Source organism: Salmo salar, chromosome 28 (genome assembly GCF_965601325.2).
Source record: "Salmo salar chromosome 28, fSalSal1, whole genome shotgun sequence".
Lineage (NCBI taxonomy): Eukaryota > Metazoa > Chordata > Actinopteri > Salmoniformes > Salmonidae > Salmo > Salmo salar.
Window position 1 is genome coordinate 26,432,232 of NC_138318.1, and position 20,248 is coordinate 26,452,479.

At 41.4% G+C, this 20,248-nt stretch overlaps 1 protein-coding gene across 18 annotated transcripts in view; it reads right to left on the reverse strand.

Moving 5' to 3' along the window:
• The window catches only part of LOC106589744 (neurexin-1a), a 517,413-nt gene that overhangs the window by 459,005 nt on the left and 38,160 nt on the right, over positions 1–20,248 (reverse strand). The window lies entirely within an intron of this gene.

Sequence of the window (20,248 nt, forward strand, 5' to 3'; positions counted from 1 at the left end):
CATACTGTAGTCAAAGCTTTCCTTAAGTTTGGGTCAGTCAGTTTTTTTGTTAATTCTTTCCAATGTGTCAAGTAATTATCTTTTTGTTTTCTCATGATTCGTTTGTGTTTAATTGTGTTGCTGTCCTGGGGCTCTGTGGGGTCTGTTTGTGTTTGTGAACAGAGCCCCAGGACCAGATTGCTTAGGGGACTCTTCTCCAGGTTTATCTCTCTGTAGGTGATGGCTTTGTTGTGGAAAGTTTGAGAATCACTTCCTTTTAGGTGGTTGTGGAATTGAACGGCTCTTTTCTGGATTTTTATAATTAGCGGGTATTGGCCTAATTCTGCTCTGCATGCATTATTTGGTGTTTTACGTTGTACACGGAGGATATTCTTGGTTGGTGAGCAGACCCATGACCTCACAACCATAAAGGGCAATGGGTTCTATAAATGATTCAAGTATTTTTAGCCAGCTCCTAAATGGTATGTCAAATTTTATGTTGTTTTTGATAACATAGAAGGCCCTTCTTGCCTTGTCTCTCAGATCATTCACAGCTTTGTACAAGTTACCTGTGGCACTGATGTTTAGGCCGAGGCATGTATCGTTTTTTGTGTGCTCTAGGGCAAAGGTGTCTAGATGTAATTTGTATTTGTGGTCCTGGCACCTGGACCTTTTTTGGAACACCATTATTTTTGTCTTACTGAGATTTACTGTCAGGGACCAGGTCTGACAGAATCTGTGCAGAAGATCTAGGTGCTGCTGTAGGCCCTCCTTGGTTGGGGACAGAAGCACCGGATCATCAGCAAATAGTAGACATTTGACTTCAAATTTTCTCTCTCTTTCTCTCTCTCTCGTTCTATTTCAAATATCTCTCTCTGCACAATGACTGTCGGTGATGCCATGTTCAGAAGAAGTTCATGCAGGGGAATAAGAGAAATAGCCAAGAGGAAGAGAAAGAAAGCCTCTGCAGTGGGTGAAAAACACAATGTTGCCCCTTAGTTACACAGATGTGGTAGAGGAGAGGGGGAAAAAAATGATGCTTCAAAAGCGAGGCTTTAACCGTTAATCCTACATTTCATTCAAATTATTTTTTTTCTATTCTACTTCAGGCAAATGGGTAAATATTGTATAACATTAAATCTTTGCCTCAGGGTATTCTCCACACACGACACCCACATTGCTAAAAAAGCAGAACGACGCTCTCAGAACTGCAATAATTGCGTCCAAATGACACCCTATTCCCTTTATAGTGAACTACTTTTTACCAGGGACCACATAGCGCTGGTCAAAACTAGTGCACTATAGAGGGAATAGGGTGCCATTTGGGATACACAATGTGTCCTCGGTAGTAGTATCTGAGTATAACACACAGAAAATCCCATAACAACCATACTGTACCCTCAATACCAAGGCCTCCCTCACAGGGATTTGTGGCGTCTAGCTCAAATAAAACGGGGGAAAACAGAGAGCAGAAAATGGGAACGATTTTGCGACGAAAACAAACAAATGATTTTACCAGTCATCCTGTTGGTCATACTAACACACCCCCCCCCCATTTGCCACTGTCTTCCAAATGGTACCCCATTCCCTACAGAGTGCACTATGAGCTCTGGTAAAAAGTTATGCACTATATAAGGGAATAGGGTGCCATTTGGGACGCACTAGTGTCACATTTCGCCACACTGTGATTCATGACACTTTTAACCCGAGTCAGAGAGGCATCAGTCTCTCCCCCACCACTGTATGTCTACCTGCATCCCAAATGGTACCCTATTCTTTATATAGTGCACCACTTCTGACCAGGGAACATGGGAACGCAGGCTCTGCCTGTCACTGTCGTAGACAGACACGTTGTCTGTGACTAAAGATGGGACGAGGCTATTTATAAAAGCAGGGATGGGATGATATCTGTACACAACCAAAGAGGTTAACAGGGATATGGTTTATTATGACAACACCAAGTGCTTAATTGTCTAGATTGGGCTCTGCATCAAGAGGGGGGGGGGGTGTGTGTGTGTGTGTGTGTGTGTGTGTGTGTGTGTGTGTGTGTGAGTCATATGCATATGAAAATATGAATCATGGCCTTCATGTTTTGAACTTCGTGTTTTGAAATACTGTAGAGTTAGTGTTCTGTTATGCAATGCATGATTCATGCGGTATGCATGATTTTTTAAGGTATGGAGATTTTAGCTGAAAGTGGAAGCTGACAATAGAGAGAGGATGGTGGAAAAATATGGAAAAAGAAGGAGGGGAAAAGAGAGAGAGAGAGAGATTGACAGTGAGAGAGAGAGAGAGAGAGCGAGAGAGAGAGAGATCGAGAGAGGGAGAGAGAGAGGGGGAGAGAGAGGGAGAGAGAGAAAGACAGAGAGGGAGAGAGCGAGAGGGAGAGAGAGAGAGAGAGAGACAGAGAGGGAGAGAGAGTGACAGAGAGCAAGCGAGAGAGCGAGAGACACACACACAGAGAGAGAGAGAGAGAGAGAGAGAGAGAGAGAGAGAGAGAGAGAGAGAGAGGAGAGAGAGAGAGAGAGAGGGAGAGTACGAGTGCCCCTTTAAAAGACTTGTTTTGTCCCTCAGTAAACCAAATTAAATCAAAGTTTATTTGTCACGTACACCGAATATAACAGGTGTAGTAGACCTTACAGTGAAATGCTTACTTACAGGCTCTAACTAATAGTGCAAAAAAGGTATTTGGTGAACAATAGGTAAGTAAAGAAATAAAAACAACAGTAAAAAGACAGTGAAAAACAGTAGCGAGGCTATATACAGTAGCGAGGCTATAAAAGTATCGAGGCTACATACAGACACCGGTTAGTCAGGCTGATTGAGGTAGTATGTACATGTAGATATGGTTAAAGTCACTATGCATATATGATGAACAGAGAGTAGCAGTAGCGTAAAAGAGGGGTTGGTGGGTGGCAGGACACAATGCAGATAGCCTGGTTAGCCAATGTGTGGGAGCACTAGTTGGTCGTGCCAATTGAGGTAGTATGTACATGAATGTATAGTTAAAGTGACTGTGCATATATGATAAACAGAGAGTAGCAGCAGCGTAAAAGAGGGGTTGGGGGGGGCACACAATGCAAATAGTCCAGGTAGCCATTTGATTACCTATTCAGGAGTCTTATGGCTTGGGGGTAAAAACTGTTGAGAAGCCTTTTTGTCCTAGACTTGGCACGCCGGTACCGCTTGCCATGCGGTAGTAGAAAGAACAGTCTATGACTGGGGTGGCTGGGGTCTTTGACAATTTTTAGGGCCTTCCTCTGACACCGCCTGGTGTAGAGGTCCTGGATGGCAGGCAGCTTAGCCCCAGTGATGTACTGGGCTGTACGCACTACCCTCTGTAGTGCCTTGCGGTCGGAGGCCGAGCAATTGCCGTACCAGGCAGTGATGCAACCGGTCAGGATGCTCTCGATGTTGCAGCTGTAGAACCTTTTGAGGATCTCAGAACCCATGCCAAATCTTTTTAGTTTCCTGAGGGAGAATAGGCTTTGTCGTGCCCTCTTCACGACTATCTTGGTGTGTTTGGACCATTCTAGTTTGTTGGTGATGTGGACACCAAGGAACTTGAAGCTCTCAACCTGCTCCACTACAGCCCCGTCTATGAGAATGGGGGCGTACTCGGTCCTCCTTTTCCTGTAGTCCACAATCATCTCCTTAGTCTTGGTTACGTTGAGGGAGAGGTTGTTATTCTGGCACCACCCGGCCAGGTCTCTGACCTCCTCCCTATAGGCTGTCTCGTCGTTGTCGGTAATCAGGCCTACCACTGTTGTGTCGTCTGCAAACTTAATGATGGTGTTGGAGTCGTGCCTGGCCATGCAGTCGTGGGTGAACAGGGAGTACTGGAGGGGACTGAGCACGCACCCCTGGGGGGCTCCAATGTTGAGGATCAGCGTGGCAGATGTGTTGCTACCTTCCCTCACCACCTGGGGGCGGCCCGTCAGGAAGTTCAGGATCCAGTTGCAGAGGGAGGTGTTTAGTCCCAGGATCCTTAGCTTAGTGATGAGCTTTGAGGGTACCATGGTGTTGAACGCTGAGCTGTAATCAATGAATAGCATTCTCACACAGTGAGAATAATGAGAGTAATGCACTATATAAGGGAATAGGGTGCCATTTGGGACGCACTAGTGTCACATTTCGCCACACTGTGATTCATGACACTTTTAACCCGAGTCAGAGAGGCATCAGTCTCTCCCCCACCACTGTATGTCTATCTGCATCCCAAATGGTACCCTATTCTTTATATAGTGCACCACTTCTGACCAGGGAACATGGGAACGCAGGCTCTGCCTGTCACTGTCGTAGACAGACACGTTGTCTGTGACTAAAGATGGGACGAGGCTATTTATAAAAGCAGGGATGGGATGATATCTGTACACAACCAAAGAGGTTAACAGGGATATGGTTTATTATGACAACACCAAGTGCTTAATTGTCTAGGTTGGGCTCTGCATCAAGAGGTGTGTGTGCGTGTGTGTGTGTGTGTGTGTGTGTGTGTGTGTGTGGTGCGTGTGCGTGCGCATAAGGATCTGTGTGAATGTCCATGCGCGCGTGTACACCTCTTTGAGTGTGTATGTATGCCTCCTGAGACAAATTGTCGCTAGCCAGGTGGATATTCCAGGGCAGGGAGGATTTGAAATTGCCTATTCCATTTTCTCACAGGGAGCCTTGCCATTTCACTGCATGCCTCATTGCAAACACATTCACTTTCTTGGCCTTTACAACAAAACAAAAAAATCCAGAGGAAATGGTTTCCGTGTACAGATCTCAATACCAATATCAATGTCTAACTAATAATACCTAACTACTAATACCTAACTAATAATGTCTAACTACTAATACTTAACTACTAATACCTAACTACTAATACCTAACTAATAATGTCTAACTACTAATACCTACCTAATAATACCTAACTACTAATACCTAACTACTAATGTCTAACTACTAATACCTAACTACTAATACCTAACTACTAATACCTAACTACTAATACCTAACTACTAATACCTAACTAATAATGTCTAACTAATAATGTCTAACTACTAATACCTAACTAATAATGTCTAACTAATAATGTCTAACTACTAATACCTAACTAATAATGTCTAACTACTAATACCTAACTAATAATGTCTAACTACTAATACCTAACTAATAATGTCTAACTAATAATGTCTAACTAATAATGTCTAACTAATAATGTCTAACTATTAATACCTAACTACTAATACCTAACTACTAATACCTAACTACTAATACCTAACTAATAATGTCTAACTACTAATACCTAACTAATAATGTCTAACTACTAATACCTAACTACTAATACCTAACTAATAATGTCTAACTACTAATACCTAACTAATAGTCTAACTACTAATACCTAACTACTAATACCTAACTAATAATGTCTAACTACTAATACCTAACTAATAATGTCTAACTACTAATACCTAACTAATAATGTCTAACTACTAATACCTAACTACTAATGCCTAACTACTAATACCTAACTAATAATGTCTAACTAATAATGTCTAACTAATAATGTCTAACTAATAATGTCTAACTACTAATACCTAACTACTAATACCTAACTACTAATGCCTAACTACTAATACCTAACTACTAATACCTAACTACTAATACCTAACTACTAATGTCTAACTACTAATACCTAACTACTAATACCTAACTACTAATGTCTAACTACTAATACCTAACTACTAATACCTAACTACTAATGTCTAACTACTAATGTCTAACTACTAATGTCTAACTACTAATGTCTAACTACTAATGTCTAACTACTAATACCTAACTACTAATACCTAACTACTAATGTCTAACTACTAATGTCTAACTACTAATACCTAACTAATAATGTCTAACTACTAATACCTAACTACTAATACCTAACTACTAATACCTAACTACTAATGTCTAACTACTAATACCTAACTACTAATACCTAACTACTAATACCTAACTACTAATACCTAACTACTAATGTCTAACTAATAATACCTATCTACTAATACCTAACTACTAATACCTAACTACTAATACCTAACTACTAATGTCTAACTACTAATGTCTAACTACTAATGTCTAACTACTAACACCTAACTACTAATGTCTAACTACTATCCAAACAACTGTTTACATGATTATGCTATTCAAATTATAGTTTGAAAATGATTTGAAATTATAATGACAGAATAAAACCCCTTGAAATGCCTTCGATTTTCAAGGTGTCATGTATAGGTTTGAATTGAATTATAGCATTGAACTGGCAAGAGAAAAGAGAGCAACAAAAATATTCCTAAAAGCATGATTGGCACCTATGCCTTGCGATTACTTGTGGCAAATCTTTGTTTGTTTTCTTCCTACTGCTCAGTATGTCTTATATGGCACAGTGAACCGCCAGGCCAAGAGTCATAGGCAGGCTGATAAATATGTATTACTATTCCACTCTGTGAGTCATTCAGCATGAAATTACTCTCATACTCTACACTCATACTCTCTTATTTTCCTCTCTCTCTCCAAGATCTCGCTCCCTAAATCCTCATCTCTCTCTCTCCAAGATCTCTCAATTTTTCTCTCTGAGATCTCTCTTAATTTCTCTCTCCGACATCTCTTCATTTTTCTCTCCGAGATCTCTCTTCATTTTTCTCTCCGAGATCTCTCTCCCTCTCTCCTTATCCAGTTCAAATCAATAAGGCTGTCGTCATACTGTATGCATACTGTATAAGCGGGCTTAGTGGGCAAAAATGAAACTAGAACAAAAATCACAGACTCTCTTTGCAAGCAATTCCTCTCAGTCATCAACTACACCACTAATTAAAGCCACTGAAGAGTTAACTGTTAAACATCACTAATGCAAGCCAAACTACACGCTGCATAACGAAAACAGATCCTGCAGTGGTATACAAGTTGTTTGATTACAAATATCCAATTGACAACATCAAAGTTAGTATGCTATTTTACCCACCAAGAAATAAAATCGGCTGAAGGTGCATTCCAACAGTGTTTATGGTATCATTCCAGTCGCTGAAGGATCATGAAATAAGACCTTGTAATGTACATACAAAAAATACCAGATTGTAGTTTTTATTTACATTCAAGGCACTATTGTAACAATCGAAAAGCCAGGAAGAAGGGAAGAGAAGAAAGGAGAACATTTTAAATAAATAAATGAAGAGACATGCAGACAGGATGGAGGGTGGATGATGGATTCTTATCCTATCCCTGTGACTCTCTTCTATCAGTTTTCTGCTCAGATTCTTCATTCATTCCTTTATTTTCAGGCCAGTCCCACATGTGCGTCACAAATGGCACCCTATTCCAATAAGGCTCTGGTCAAAAGTAGTGCACTATATAGGGGATAGGGTGCCATTTGGGATGCAGTCAGTCATCGACCAGGAGTATTGATCCAGATCTCCTTCCAGCCCTAGCGAGGGAGAGCCAGCAGAGCCGATCTCATAACGATCCAACTCCAACCTTTTATTTATTTGACCTCTCTCTCGCTCTCCCTCTCTCTCTCTCCGAGGAGAATAATTTACCTGTTTGTCATTGCCTTACAATACATATATTTTAAAATGGGGAGTCATTCAAAAATAGTCATTCAAACTTTGTGAAGAAAATTCTGCAGGGATAATCCCACCCTGAACAATATGGAAGTTCAGCTGGAGTTAAAATGGAGCTAATTTAGCTAGTGCCGGTCTTAAGCTTCACAAGGGTGTGTGTGTGTGTGGATATGGATATTAATTATAAGATATAGAGATCTTGACAATCTGATCGAGGCTGTCATATGTGAACAGCAAAAATAAAAAAATAAAAAATAATCAGAGACCATAACGCTGCTATCGGATCTATGACTTGTTGAGTTGTAGAGGGGTACTACAGCCTGAATGCCTCACACAATCAAAGACTGATCAAGTTGTAGCTACAAATAAAAAAGACAAAAACACACCATTCTATATTGAATAAAATCTATGTAAAGGAAACAAAAAGTGGTTTCACATTAAAAGGACAGACAAAGATGGCTGTGAGAGCTTCGACAATCAACACAAAGCTATGTACTGTTATCTAACCTCCCCTTCTCTCCCTATTTCTCTCCCTCTCTCTCCTTATTTCTCTCCCTTTCTCTCCCCCTTTCTTTTTGTCTCTCCCCTGTAATTGTATTCGCCTTCGACTACTAATTACACTTCCCTCATCACTTCCCTCTCTTTCTCTCTCTCTCTCTCTTCCTCTTTGTCACTTCCCTCAACTCTCTCTCTGTTTTCCACTATGTCTGCCTCCCCCTCCCTCCTCTCTGCCTCCCCCTGCCTCTTCTCTGCCTCCCCCTGCCTCCTCTCTGCCTAACCCTGTCTCCTCTCTGCCTAACCCTGCCTCCTCTCTGCCTAACCCTGCCTCCTCTCTATCTAACCCTGCCTCCTCTCTGCCTAACCCTGCCTCCTCTCTGACTCCCCCTGCCTCCTCTCTGACTCCCCGTCTCCTCTCTGCCTCCCCGTCTCCTCTCTGCCTCCTCTCTGCCTCCTCTCTGCCTCCTCTCTGCCTCCCCTGTCTCCTCTCTGCCTCCTCTCTGCCTCCCCTGTCTCCTCTCTGCCTCCCCCTGCCTCCTCCCTGCCTCCCCCTGCCTCCCCTGCCTCTCCCTGCCTCCCCATGCCTCCTCTCTGCCTCCCCATGCCTCCTCTCTGCCTCCCCATGCCTCTTCTCTGCCTCCCCCTGCCTCCTCTCTGCCTCCCCCTGCCTCCTCTCTGCCTCCCCCTGCCTCCTCTCTGCCTCCCCCTGCCTCCTCTCTGCCTCCCCCTGCCTCCTCTCTGCCTCTCCCTGCTTCCCCATGCCTCCTCTCTGCCTCCCCATGCCTCCTCATGCCTCCCCCTGCCTCCTCATGCCTCCCCCTGCCTCCTCTCTGCCTCCCCCAGCCTCCTCTCTGCCTCCCACTGCCTCCCCATGCCTCCTCTCGCCTCCTCTCTGCCTCCTCTCTGCCTCCCCCTGCCTCCCCCTGCCTCCTCTCTGCCTCCCCCTGCCTCTTCTCTGCCTCCCTCAGCCTCCCCATGCCTCCTCTCGCCTCCTATCTGCCTTCCCCTGCCTCCTCTCTGTCTCCCCCTGCCTTCTCTCTGCCTCCCCCTGCCTCCTCTCTGCCTCCCCCTGCCTCCTCTCTGCCTCCCCCCTGCCTCCTCTCTGCCTCCCCCCTGCCTCCCCCTGCCTCCTATCTCCCTTCTCTAAGCAGCAGAAGCGGTAATATTACTAATCTGTGGAGGTTGAGTGCCGATTTGTCAATCCACCGTGTCAGACACACAAATCTCTCTACAGGTAATTACAGGGCCCTTTCTCTTTCAGCACCACTCCAAGAGTCAGTAAACCATCCCTCTCCCCTTTTTTCTCTCTCTCTCCCCCTCCCTCCCTTTTACTCTCTGTCTCGCTCTCTCTCTCTCTTTCTCTCTCAGCACTCCAGGATAGTCTCTCTTCCCTCTCTCTCTCTCAGCACTCCAGGATAGTCTCTCTCTCTCTCTCTCTCTCTCTCAGCACTCCAAGATAGTGAGAGGGAAGAGAGACTATCTCAACTGCAGTGTTTAACACCACCTCTGAATCCACCACTGTGACCTATCAAATAAAAATGCCTTGTTTGAGAGAAACACTGCTCTGGTTATGGAGCCTGCCTGGGCCAGGTAGTGGGAAGGCAGGCATCAAATTGCTCAGACCTTCCTTTTCCTTCAGCATCTCTGGGACTCATGGGACTCGCAGGGTTCAGCAGCACTGATGGCATCACACTTATCACACTTACAGTGGTCAAAATAAAGTCACATACTTTAGCCAGTTGGGAAAAGGCCAGTTTGCAATCAAACACATCTCAAAATGTATTGTGTAAAACCCCAAAGTTATTCTCTATTACAGATCTCCGTCACATTAAGAAGATAAGACAGGTTGAGAGAGAGAATGAGCGAGAGAGGGTGGGGGAGAAAGAGGGAGGGAGATTTTGGGGGGGGAATGAGAGAGAGAGAGATGGAAAGGTGAGAGGGAAAAATTATGAATCTTCAAAACAAAAGTGGCGAGTGGCAGGAAATGCATTCCCAGCATTCCCATTTTAGATGCATTCCCATTTTAGATGCCCTCTTCACTGCAGATACATTTGCTGGTGTTTTATAGCTAGTTATCTGAAATTCTACATATTTCCTGCAATTCTACACATTTTGCCATGGGGCTAGGGAGAACATTTTACAGTTGTAAAGCTAATTTCCTGCAATTCTACACATTTTGCCTTGGCTTACATTGTGTTCTTGTGCTATCTGAGTGTCTCAAACATAACAAAATCAATGGGGGCATAAGCCATGACATTTTGGGAATTTAAGATTCCCCCTGACAGTCTAGTTTTTATTTTGGTGACTGTTAGTTCTCAAAGATTATCTTATTTAAAAAGCATATAGTTCCATTTACATACTTTATATCTGGTCTAAGTCATTTAAGTTTGCACTAAAAACGTTTTATCATCCTGAAAATTATTTTCTTTAAATGGTGGCAACAATTTAGCGGCAACGATTTAGCAGTGGCAGCGCTCCCATCACTGCTAAATGAATATCGAAGAAACACTGAAGGCTTATGAAAGAATCCATCTAAATCAGATATTGATATCTCAGTTAACCTTACCGAGATCTGATCTATTGGATGTTTTCCTTTGAAAGGGTTAAAACTCTGAGATTGATTGTTATGCATTGAGAGGCTGGGGCAGGGTCCTCAGAGTCCTGTCCACTGACAGACTTTCAGGTTTCAAATATGAAAGTACAAAGGAGAGAGTAGTTGTCGATTCAGCTCATGTGGCATGGCAACGTGTTACCTGTCAGATCAAGAGCACAGCAACACCTTTGACGAGTGGCATGTTGACATGCTAGTCCGCATAATCCCTCCAGAACACAGAAGACTAGTTGTGGATGTAGAGCTCCACCACTGTGCAAGAGAGAGCTTCATGTGTCCTTCATACACACATGGGTAAATTCAGAGACATTTCGGCTTACAGAATCCATTGTGTGTGTCTCTGACATTGATCACTTGTGGGAATACATTTTCAAAGTGTCAAGACCACTGCTGTTTTCTGCCAGAGCACTAAAAACAAACTCTCACTTCAGAGGCAAACTCTCCAGTTTCCACGTTGCATGCACTTTTGCACACTGTATCCTCTTCGACCTTAGTAAGAAAAGGCAAGCCAAGGAAAATATAAAGTGAGGTTTAAGGATTCTTCTGAGAGCATACAACTACCGCAACAAGGACCTTCAAGAAGAAAGGGGATTTGAACGCATACTTAAACCAAGCCATGGTCCTTGATGACAAGTGTAATCCTCACCAGCAAGCCGCTGTGCAGAACCATATCATTGAGGCAAAGCTTTCAAACAAATTTCACAGTATCTGAGTCCCAAATGACACACTATTTCCCATTTACTGCACTACGTTTGACCAGGTCACATAGGGCTCTGGTCAAATGTAGTGCACTACATAGGGAATAGGGTGCCATTTGGGACACCACCAGTAAAAGTTGAGGGTTTTTGTTTAATCACTTCAACGAATTTTGACTCAAATGGACAGGCCAACTGAAAGGTTATAACTGCTAAATGTCTATTACTACAACAATGAGATCGTGAATATTCTGAAATATATAGTCAGTTACTGTTTAGTAGTTTCTATATCCCATTTAATGTTCTCATGAACTGCATCAAATGTAAGAGCTCAGTTTCAAAACATAAGGGCGGTAGCAAGAAAGCCACATAATATAGAGGTTGGCAAAGTACACAGTTCCTATTTTCTCCAGTTAGGTTAATGTTGAGAAGCCGGTTTGGTAGAAGGCATTCCATGTGTGGCATATTGGAGATAGAAGGTTATAGGTAATTCTGGGAGGGATAGAGTTTTCAGCCACCATTCTAAAGCAACATTCCATACCAGAGCTACACATCACATTGCATACAAGCATTTCATTCCTCTCCATAGCCACATACACTGAGTGTACAAATCTGCTCTTGCCATGACATAGACTGACCAGATGAATCCAGGTGAAAGCTATGATCCCTGGGGTGGCAGGTAGCCTAGAGGGTAAGCGCGTTGGGCCAGTAACTGAAAGGTCTTTGTTTTGAAACCCTGCACCCTTAGGTAGAAAAATCTGTCAATGTTCCCTTGAGCAAGGCACTTAAACCTAATTGCTCCTGTAAGTCGGGGGATGCAGCTCAATATTAGGAAGGTGTTCCTAATGTTTTGTACACTCAGTGTAGATCACATTGATACTAGAGTCCATCAACATACCACCTTAAGCATAGACTCAATCTCCTCTTCTCTCTCACTACAGTCAAGGCTTGCCTTTGAAAACAAGTTGTGAGTCTTTAGATTTAAAAAAGAGAAATCCAAAATAAAATAATTCTCTGTGTTGTTCAGGTTTCTATCTCTTTGTTCAGAATCCATTACATTGGCTGCCAGGCTCAAGAAACATCCACAAGTTAAATCTTATCTACACCTGGCAACAAAATAATGAAATTGTATTTACAGTATCACACAGATGTAGAGTTTGCTACAGAAGGAAATAATCCTGCAGAAACAAGAAACCTGAATTATTATGTGGATTATAATTAATGGAAATGATTCAATCAATGTGATTTGGATTTTAAATTGTCATCAACGTAAACAAATGTTGTATTTTTTTTCACCCAATTTTTTACCTAAATCAAATGGCAGGGTGATTTCACGTTGAATTCATTTTAGTTAACAACTCAACCAAGTGTAAATCAAAACTAGACGTTGAACTGAAGTCTGTGCCCTGTATGATGGCTATGCCCCCGTAGGACGACAATGCCCCCATCCACAGGGAATGAGTGGTCACTGAATGGTTTGATAAGCATGAAAACAATGTAAACCATATGCCATGGCCGTCTCAGTCACCAGATCTCAACCAAACTGAACACTTATGGGAGATTCTGGAGTGGTGTCTGAGACAGTGTTTTCTACCACCATCAACAAAACACCAAATTATGGATTTTTTTATGGAAGGATGGTGTCACATCCCTCCAATAGAGTTCCAGACATTTGTAGAATCTATGCCAAGGTGCATTGAAGCTGTTCTAGCTCGTGGTGTCCCAATGTCATGTTAAGACACTTTATGGTAGTGTTTCCTTTATTTTGTCAGTTACCTGTATGTGACTGACTAGAAATAAAGCAGGCCCAATTTAAAAGGATTCAACAGCATTCCAATGGCTCACAAATACATACTGACACATCCAATTTGCATACAAACAAACAAAGACACCCAACGTTTGAAATGTAATTTCCTCGATACAACCCAGTCATTCTTGGCACCGACAGAGAAATCAATCTCTGAGGATTCACCTTTCATAATTAAAGAGAGGACATTTCCATTTTCAGAAAAAAAGTTTAAAAAAATCATAACTCTCAAAAGCAATTAGACTAAAAAGTATACTAATTTAGCAAAAGGCCCAGTAATACCTGTAAGCCTGTTATGTGTGCCAGCCTGGTCTGTCTGCCTGCCGTTTTTTTAAGCTTCACATGGCACTTGGCTGTGATGACAGCTTTTAAATACACTGTCTGTTGGCTGTAGGTGTGCCAGTGGCATTATGACTTATCCTCTTCTCTAGGATGCATTCCAATGTGTACTCTATTCTGTATATAGTGCAACACCTTTGATCAGGGTGCCATTTGGGACACTGGTAATGGAAATGAGATTCTCTGATTCTGAGACTCCAAGGGCAGCTTCACCAACACAGGCATCTTAATATATGCACAGATTTACCTTACAAAGGACCTCAACATCTCAACAATCTATCAAGCTAAACCACACTACCAGAGAGTACAGGAGAAACAAGAGTTGGAGTAATAGGACATTCTCAGAAGCTTTACAAAGTACATTATTACAATGACCATTATAACTGCTAAAGTACCTGAACTGATAATAAACATTTTGTACTAGTGGCATCTATTTAGATAAAACCAGATGTAACAGCTGGATCTCTACAGTCACTACACTGCTGTATTGTAGCAGCAATTATATCTGGATCTACAAGGACCTTAACCTTTTACACTCATGGGAATCGGCCTATACTGTATGGATAGGGCTTTATTGAAATGTTTCTTGCAGAAGAAATATGAAAAGCATAATAACAATGGCAGCAATTGAAAGGAAACAGTTTTGAGATAATGGGGAAAATATTAGACAAATGGCGAGTACACAACAGTTAATGTAAACTGTCATGGTCAAAACATAAAGAATCAATGGTTGTAAAGATGGGGAGAGATCTGGCCGTGATAAAGAGGTTTTTTGACAACAAAGAAAGTCCTGCAGGTTCTAGTTTTATCTTATCATATCATCTTATCGCCCAGTCATATGGTCAAGTGCTGAAAAGAAGGACCAAGTTAAGCTGCAGCTGGCCCAGAACAGAGTGGCACATCTTGATCTTCACTGTAATCAGGGGGCTAATATCAGTACTATGCATCCCAGTCTCTCTTGGCTAAGAGTTGAGGAAAGACTGACTGCATCACTTCTTGTTTTTATAAGAAAAAATGATTTGTTGAAAATTCCAAATTGTTTGCATAGTCAACTTACACACAGCACTGACACACACACTTACCCCACCAGACATGCCACTAGAGGTCTTTTAACAGTCCAAGAAAAAAACTTAAGGAAACCTACAGTATTATACAGAGCCCTGATTGCATGAAACTCGCAAGTGAACTGCAAACCTGGTTTTAAAAAACAAATAAAGCAACACCTCACGGCACAACGCCTCTCCCCCATGTGACCTATTTGTTGTGTGTATGTATGTACTGACATGTATGTGTAACTGATGAATACACACACACACACACACACACACACACACACACACACTACGTCAATGTTCTAAGTACGTAAATTGTAAAGTACTTTGTCTGTAATGTCTTTTCGGTATGAGTTGGACCCCAGTAAGACTAGCTGTCACCATTGGCATCGGCTAATGGGCAGCTTAATCAAATCAAAAGACTGAATCCAAACATTACACTGTTGATTTTATGTGCATTTTACATTTTCTGTACTTGCTGTACCACATTTGTTGATAACAAAATCTGTGGGGTAGGTGCCACATAAGATGAAACAATAACAAGGGTTTGAGTGACAGGACTAACTGGTAACTCCAAGTGGCCACACCTCTCCAAAGTGTGCACAGTTTCTAAGCAATTTCAATGCATTTTTATGACTCAAAGAACAGTCTTCAACTACAAGTTTTTTTTGTTGCTCTCCTAACTGTGCCGTTGAAGAACTAGAGCAAGCACACTTGTAGTTGATTTATTTTGAACACAACACTGCATCCCCGAGGTCACACAATTACTGTTGCTTTTTACGCAATCTAAAACCTGTTAAATCATAAATCGCAATCTGGGTCAGGTGGGCATGATTTGAAAGCTTGTTCTATTGCCAACATGACTAGCTAAGTTATAAAATACAATCTTACTGTGTTAGCCTTTCACAAGGCAATTCAGAGAAACAGATCGTAATTTTGGTGTGCACAGAAAGGAGTCATGAGTGCATTCAGGTGTGTGTGCCCCGGCAGATTTTCTTCACAATAAACATACAGTTGAAGTTGGAAGTTTACTTATACTTAGGTTGGAGTCATTAAAACTCGTTTTTCAACCACTCCACACATTTTTTGTTAACAAACTATAGTTTTGGCAAGCCGGTTAGGACAATTTTTCCAACATTTGTTTACGGCTTGCAAGCCGAAGAACACCATCCCAACTGTGAAGCACGGGGGTGGCAGCATCATGTTGTGGGGGTGCTTTGCTGCAGGAGGGACTGGTGCCCTTCACAAAATAGATGGCATCATGAGGAAAGACAATTATGTGGATATATTTAAGTAACATCTCAAGACATCAGTCAGGAAGTTAAAGCTTGATCGCAAATGGGTCTTCCAAATGGACAATGACCCCGAGCATACTTCCAAAGTTGTGGCAAAATGGCTTAAAGACAACAAAGTCAAGGTATTGGAGTGGCCATCACAAAGCCCTTAAGTCAATCTAATAGAAAATGTGTGGGCAGAATTGAAAAAGCATGTGCGAGCAAGGAGGGCTACAAACCTGACTCTGTTACATCAGCTCTGTCAGGAGGAATGGGCCAAAATTCACCCAACTTACTGTGGGAAGCTTGTGGAAGGCTACCCGAAATGTTTGACCGAAGTTAAACAATTTAAAGGCAATGCTACCAAATACTAATTGAGTGTATGTAAACTTCTGACCCACTGGGAATGTGATGAAAGACATGAAAGCTGAAATAAATCATTCTCTCTACTATTATTCTGACATTTCACATTCTTAAAATAAAGTGGTGATCCTAACTGACCTAAAACAGGGAATTCTTACTGGGATTAAATGTCAGGAATTGTGAAAAACTGAGTTTAAATGTATTTGGCTAAGGTGTATGTAAACTTCCGACTTCCACTCTACATAGGCCTATTCTGTTCAGAACAACCCAGGATATGATGCCATGTCAGCGTGTAACTGTAAATTAAACATAGTGATCATAAACATTGACACTGTATACAACATGAGTTGTATGATTTGGAAATTTGAAGTTCACATTTGGACTCACGGGTTGCTGTATGACATCACAGTGGTATTTATTATAATCCTCAACGTCTCATATTTCAAAATACATAGTCATCTAAATTTACTCAGACAACAAAAAATGTGCACATTTTGCCCAATTAGCGGGAGGGATGGGAGCAACTTCTTGTTGCACGCAAAGCTCAAGTTCAGAACGGCTGTCAGTCAAAACCCATACAGAGGTGTGAAGTGCAGAGCCAGAGCTCTGATATCATGTATAGCATGTTACTGTACAGCACAACGTTCCAATTTAGGAGCTTATTAGTGCCCAAATTTGCCATTTTCAACCCGTATACGGGTACGAGTGTAAAGGGCTACCAAAATCTAAGTAGAAAACCAACACCAGTAAGTAAAGGAGAAACAAGAGTGGATAAATCTGACATTCTCAGAAGTTTTAGAAACTGGTGAAAGTCCATTAATAGGGCTTAAATGCTGTGCAAACATTTTGTACAAGTGTCATCAGATTAGATAAAACCAGATGTAAAAGGGTTGGAACTTTCCTGCCTCATAACCCTGTACTGTAGCATTGATCCTACGCCTGTTTCATACCCTATAGGAGACAGAGGACATACTGCATGGTGAAGGCCCGGAATTAGACTCAGTATGTTGTTAGTTTTCTGCTACATCAACACTTCTCTCCATCTCTCCCCCCGTGGCTCGCCTTCTGCCACTTCCAGGCTGGAACGGTGTGTATCCCAGATAAAACCCTACGCCCTATACATTCCCTATGTGATCTAGTCAGAATTAGTGGATTTAGGGAATCTGGTATCATTTAGGGCTGGGTGATATGTTGAATTATAACATGTATGTTTTTGCACAATATTCCAAATGCCTGTATCGCAGAATTTAGTTTTTTTGTATTTTTAGTTTTTTGGGGGGATTTATGTCCGCTTGTTCTCATGTTGTCTTTTTGGTCTCGTCTCGTTCGCTCCTTCTATACTGAGCACCTTCCCATTTACATCAGCTATCTGTATATAATGATGAGATGCTCATGTCTCCACCCTACAAATGGGAGTCGTTGTCCCAAAGGGAGAAAGGTAGGCAACAAGCTTAGGTTCATAATAAGCGCAGAGATACGCACTGGGCTTATTTTGGACAGATTTTGGCGAGAGTGAAGCCTCTCACTTCATCTCTTTCTCCCAAGCCTCTCCCCCTACCACTCACGACAACAAAGATGAGAGATCACTTCTTCCTGACGGTTTCAACTTGCTATTTGCATGAGGTTTGCTCCAACAAAATTGGTCATATGGACACCGAAACAGATGGAGACATTATTTTACTGAGAATATAACCTTTCGAACTATACCCTGTTTATGTTTCAACTCCTCACATTGCAAGCAGAGCAGACACTACTAAAATGGATGTACCAATGAACATTCATTCCGGAAAATGAATGCTCATTTTGTTGTGCGCGCATTACGGTACCACGTATAGCTAGCAGCATTTAATTCAAATAAAGATTGTTATACTAGCTGTTTAGTCTGTGTTTTATAAATGTACAATGAGCATAAAACAATTGTATAAGAAACTGGCAACTCGTTCTCATTCTGAGAAATAAGGTAGGCCACTTGATTTCAACATCTGAACAAAGTGGACAGGCTAAAGTAAACTCACTATGTACATCGCCTTGGTCCGTACAATTGACCTTATTTTTGCACCCAAAAAACGTAATACTTCCAGATCAACTGTAATACCAATACCAATGTAAAGCATAATTTCTCCCCTTTCCAACAAAATCAATGACGAGACCTTCATGATGCCCATCTCTGCACAATTCAAGAAGGCAATGAGCTCCGTCGGGTCTTTTTAAAAATGGCGGGTGGGGAGTGAAGGCTACGAAGTGATCGTGAAAGGGGGAAATATGTTGTGTGAGGAAACAAGTTTTTTCACTCGATTTGTCCAACTAATCAACTTTAAAATGTAAATTAAACATAAAGATTTTATGTAATGTCTCATCACATACCTGTTTGAAGTTTTGTGTCGAATTTGATGTGGGGTTTAGGGCTGCGCGAACGTTAGCCTCACAAGTGAACTGCAGTTGTTAAGGCTTCTGAGTGTCATGATGACGTGCAAAAAAATGCAATTGGCACCCTAGTCATGAAATATTACTTTAATATTAGCAATAATTATATTAATTTAGACAAAAATCATGAATAATGAAGTTTTCTTACAAGTGTATATAATTAAGCATGATTTTAATCTGCGAGAGAAGGGCTACCCCTGGTGGAAAGAGGCTGTACGGCACAAAATGAGTTGCAAATGCGTGCTGTACGTTACGTAGTGACACGTCACGATGTAACGTACAGCGTCAGAGGGGTCCGTTTTTTCATCTTTTCTCCAATACTGTTAGTCCATTACCATGTCAATCAACCCTGAATCGAAACGTAGTTCACACCCCGGATTTTGATGCCAACACAGTCACTACAGTCCCACTACAGTCCGTTTTCATTGCAGCCTCGTTTGAATGTCGCGGTTACGCACATTTGTACAGAATGGGGTGAGTTTATGTTAGCATGCTGTTCAAACAGTTGAAGACGGAGAGATGGTTGGGTTCATAACAATTCAACTGTTTTGCCATGTTAGCTGATTTCAGAGTTTGTGGAATTATACCTAAAGTGAGGGAAAAAAGGTATTTGATCCCCTGCTGATTTTGTACGTTTGCCCACTGACAAAGAAATGATCAGTCTATAATTTTAATGGTAGGTTTATTTGAACAGTGAGAGACAGAATAACAACAACAAAAAATCCAGAAAAACGCATTTTTGGCTAAACTTTAAATATAAACTGGCTACTAACTAGCACGTGGGCTTGTGTTTGAGAGATTGTTTATGATTCCGGTGTTAATTTACTATAACGCCTGCTACATTATTAGTGAATGTGCATTATGCATGGTTCTGGTTCAATTTGTAACAAAAAATGACATTTTTATAGACAGACCTGAAAGCCAGATCAGTGATTATTGCAACAACAACAAAGAAAGCAGGTACAAGTATTTTGATAAAATAATTCAATGATCAGTGGGGGCTTATGGTTGTGGATGGCATATATTCAGGCTAGGTATACTTTCACAATTGATGACTGTTTTAAATGCAGTGTATTTTAACTTTAATTGTACAACAAAGCTTATTTCGATAAAAAAAAAAAATACAAAAATTAAGATATATCATGAATCGCCCATAAGTTTGAAAAAAATGTAGATATCAGTTTTAGGCCATATCGCCCAGCTCTATTGCTATTTGGAACTCAGTGGTGGTATATCCATATCCTGAATAGATTTTCTATATCTGCATAAAGGTATTAAGATGCCAAGGTGTTGGTCTTACAAACATGTAATGGTATGTATACCATTATCACATTAAAAACACAATTGAAAGCCCTTCAACTTGGTTCATGTAAGAAGGATTCTGCTATTACAACCAGACTTGAGCATTGAAAATTGTATCCCATCCCTGGTAAAGCTCATCAAACTTTCAAATTTCCATTTCATTCAATTTGTACAGGCAAGAGGGATTCCAATCTTGCAGGACAAATAAAATGTAGAACAGAATGTGTGCAAGAAATGTCAGAAATGCTAATTTGACCTATTCAATATCCAGAGAAATATCAAGACACGATGGGCGGCGAATCATCCAACCTCTAT